This window comes from Lactuca sativa, chromosome 2 (assembly GCF_002870075.4).
Source record: "Lactuca sativa cultivar Salinas chromosome 2, Lsat_Salinas_v11, whole genome shotgun sequence".
Lineage (NCBI taxonomy): Eukaryota > Viridiplantae > Streptophyta > Magnoliopsida > Asterales > Asteraceae > Lactuca > Lactuca sativa.
The window spans coordinates 126,863,783-126,868,350 of record NC_056624.2 but is presented as its reverse complement, the minus strand read 5'-3'; positions in this window follow the sequence as shown (position 1 = coordinate 126,868,350).

The following is a 4,568-nucleotide window of genomic DNA, read 5'->3' as shown; positions in this document are numbered from 1 at the left end:
GAACTTTTGTGCTTCTCTACAAGTCAAAGTTTTAACAACTTTGACGCCTCCATTTAGGCAAGACTCTAAATCTTAACAAACAGAAATACAAGAAAAAACTCTAACAAAAAGCATCAATAATATCATATAGAAACAACATAGAATTGCAACAATGGAGAGGGGAAGCATACAAGTACGAATGAGTATTACAAGTAGAATGAGTGTTACAAGTAGAAGTTGTAGGCCTGACCTGAACAAATGAGAAATATAAACATCTAAACTCTAAAAGAAAGGCAAGAGATTATATAACACACCAATGAGTGTTTAAGTGAAATAGTCATGATCTAATTGGATATCACACATTAAAAACATCAAATCTAAAACATGTAGACTATCAAATATTTCTTCAGTAGATCTTGAAATCAATGTGATGTTAATACGTAGAATTTATCCCCTACACATAAAATTATCAAACTGGCCCCAAGATACACACAAAAAACTCACTATATGTCACACAAAAAATATTTTGACCCTATGAAGAATGCATATTATCATATAAAATAACATACAAACCCTTAGAAATAAAAACTAATTACAAACCTTGTTCCATACCTCTTTAGCAAATATGTAAGAAGTCAAATCGTGATATGAATCTTCAACCCATTCATGAAAAATTGGATAGGGAGTGGTGTTTACATCTCTAATTGTGTGAGGTAAATCTATTAACATAAGAATTTTGAATGTTAAGGCCCTCTAAATGAAGAAGAAACTTGATTTTCTTCTTGATATGAGGATTATAAATACCATTATAACATATAATATTGAGGATAAGTTACAACTACAGAGCAGGAAAAGAAAAACATGTATGATTTGTTTCCTAACTTAAGAGATATGTATAGCTAATTATAACAAATTACATATATCATTACTAAATTTTTTGATCTTAATTGACATATGGATTATTATCATTAACATGCTCCCGCAAGACGGACATACCAAAAACAAGTCTGATCTTGGACAAGATAGAATGGAATGGTGACTTAAATAACAATTTGGTGACCACATCAGCAAGTTGGTCATCAACTGATATATATGAGTGATTCAAAGTGTGCCTTTCTTAACTTGCTCTCAAACGAAGTGAAAATCAAGTGTCACATGCTTCATCATAGACCGGAACATTGGGTTGGCAGGATAGTGGGCGGATCTCAAGTTATCACAATGTATTACCTGAGGCTGTTTTTATGAGAAACCAAGCTCGGATAGAAAGGAGTTTCACCATAGCAGTTCTGCAGTAGTGCCTGCAACTGCTTGAAATTCAGCTTCGATGGCGGAGCGAGCTACAAACATTTGTTTCTTGGAACTCCATCCGATTGGATTATGACGAGAAAGACAATGTAACATGTAGTTAAGAAAATTGATCTTTGTCTCCTCCCAAATTTTCATAATGCACAAATAGGAATTTAGTAAAATTAAATAATTATTAATTATATAGAGATATATATTAAATGATTTCCATAATTGTATGTATATTAAATAATCTCCATAATTATAATTCTTTTTTTTATGGAAATTAATGAAATTCGTCATTAATGTCAACAATAACATTCTTTCAGAATGAATTCGCATCTAGGTTTTCATTTATAGTTTGTGTTTTGTATATTAACCCACTCACTTAATACAACAAAGTTGCATGGAATATGAAGAACAATGGTGTATTCTACTAGAATGCAATCTCATTCTGTTAGAATATACTCTCATTCTTCTAGAATAAACTCTCATTCAACTAGAATACACTATCGTTCTCCATGTTTTAGACAACTTTGTTGTATTTAGAGTGAGTGGATCATGAAACAAAATACATACCCATACATGAAAAACTAGATGTGAATTCATTCTGAAAAAAATATTATTATTGATATTAATGATGTATTTAATTAGTTTCCATAAAAAGGAATTATAATTATAGATATCAGATAATATACCTATAATTATGGAAATCATTTAATATGTATCTTTATTTGATTAAATAATAATTTAATTTTTACTAAATTCTTATTGTTGCATTCTAGCACATAGTAGATTTAAGAAACATTTGAACCTAGCTCTCTCTCTCTCTCTCTCCCTCTCTCTCTTTCTCTCTATGTGTATATATACTAGGCGAATGTCCGTGCGTTGCACATAAACACCTATATAGTTGAAGTCTTTACAAATGTATGTTTTTTAAATATAGCAATAACGTTGTTGTTAAATTTTAAATAATAATTCATATATACTAAATTGATATAATATATTGATTATTTTGAATTATATGATAATATATACATCTATTATAACTGCATAATCTCAATCGCTTGAATGACTTCTATCCGCGAGTTACACATGAATAAAATTAAATATAATATATGGTTTAATGTTATTTATAGTTGTTGTTATTGTTAATTAATTTTTTAAAATTTATTTTCTTAATGTTTTAATTTCTATCATTTTAATTATTTAAAACATCAAACATTGTTTTTTGATTTTAAAAGTAACAATATAATCATTTATATAGAGTTATTTTTAACTATTGTTATTGTAATTTATTTTAAGCTACTTATTTGAAAACTATTAACAATTATAAAAATATCTTTAGAAAATATTTTAGCTAAATTGAGATTACATTATAGTTTTTGCATTTATCACTACAATTTATCACTTTTAATTATTTACAAAATATTCTTTGGTTTTTTAAGTGGAACTGAAATTTATATTTAAGTTGACATTGTAATGTTATATTTAAATTCACAATTTAAGTATTTTGTCCAAACTGTTCAAAAGTTGGAGCTTTAAACTAATAATTGTTTATATACAACAACATATTAAATCTAATATATTAAGTATAATATGTTAAAAGTTAAAGACATAACTTTATAAGTAGAAGTAAATATATTATTTTTAAATTGAAATTTAGTATACTTATGATTAGATTTTAGGTTTGATATTTGTTAAAACTTATTAACCAACTTATAATCATTATTAGAAAGACATTACAATTAATCACTTTTAAACTATTTACAAAATATTTTTGGGTTGTTTAACTTAAACTAAAATTTATATTTAAGTTGACTCTGTAATGTTATATTCAAATTACTAATTTAAACATTTTATACAAATTGTTCCAAAAATGTGTCTTTAAAATGATAATGGTTTACATCTAACAATATATTAAAACTAATAAATTAAGTATTATATGTTAAAAGTTAACAAAACATAACTTTATAAGTAGAAGTGAATATATTATTTTAATATTGAAATTTAGTTTATATATGATTACACTTTATGTTTGATATTTATTTAACCTTATTAACTACCTTATAATTATTATTAGAAAGAAATTGAAAAATCATGGGAGTTTCAAATGAATGTGGTGAAAAGAAAAAAAATATTTCCTTTAATATATATATATATATATATATATATATATATATATATATATATATATATATATATATATATATATATATATATATGCCACCACCATTTTAATAGTAAGGACAAGTTTAATTCTAGTAAAATATATATATATATATATATATATATATATATATATATATATATATATATATATATATATATATATATATGCCACCACCATTTTAACAGTAAGGACAAGTTTAATTCTAGTAAAATACCGACTCCAAGTCATATAATATCTTTTTCATTAATTATCTTACTCGATGCTACCCAAAAAATGTTTGAACTAGATTTGGAACCGCTCTATATGAAGTTCCTTCTAAGAGCATCCATAATGGTGAGTTCAATGGAAGAGTTGAATGACGTGACAAGTTTATGTGTCATTCAATGGATGAAACTCTATCATTGTGAGATGCCACATTGGCATTCAATGGATTTGGATTTCAATGGTCATTGAACTCTTCAATGGAAAAAAGAAAAGTTTTTAATTCTTACATATTTACTATAAATTACATTTTGTAAAATTCTATTGAACTTTAGTGAGTTCAAAGCATTTTAGAAAAAAAAGATAGAGTTGTATGGATTGTAAAAAGATGACATGGCAATCCATTGAACTCTATGGAGTTCAATGCATTGTGGATGTCCTAAGCCCCTATAAAGAATCATGCACTAAAAGACAACCGAGCATAAAATTGATGAGTATGAAGCCAACATTAAGCAAAAGTGAGCTATATTTTCATGTAAATAGTTTAGATTTAAACTTATCCATAATCAGCTGGAAATTCTTTGAGAATGTCGTATTTGTACCACATTAAGTCTCACATAATTGAGGGAAGGGAATCCCCTTTAAAATAGTTCATAATTACCAAGTAGTTTATTTCTCCCGAGTTAATACACATGTTATTAACCTTACATTTGAATAAATTTACTTTACTTAATATGTGATCAAGGTTGACACCATTGGAGTGGGACTAGTCACCATGAAATATAACGTCAATAACATAAAAAATAATGTGATATCAATAGGCCATTATTCAAAACTTTGATGCCATGAAGGATATCAAGGTTGCAAGCATATATGATAATGATATGTAGAACCTCCCTTGGATGATGAGTAAAAATGTTGAGAGAGGTTC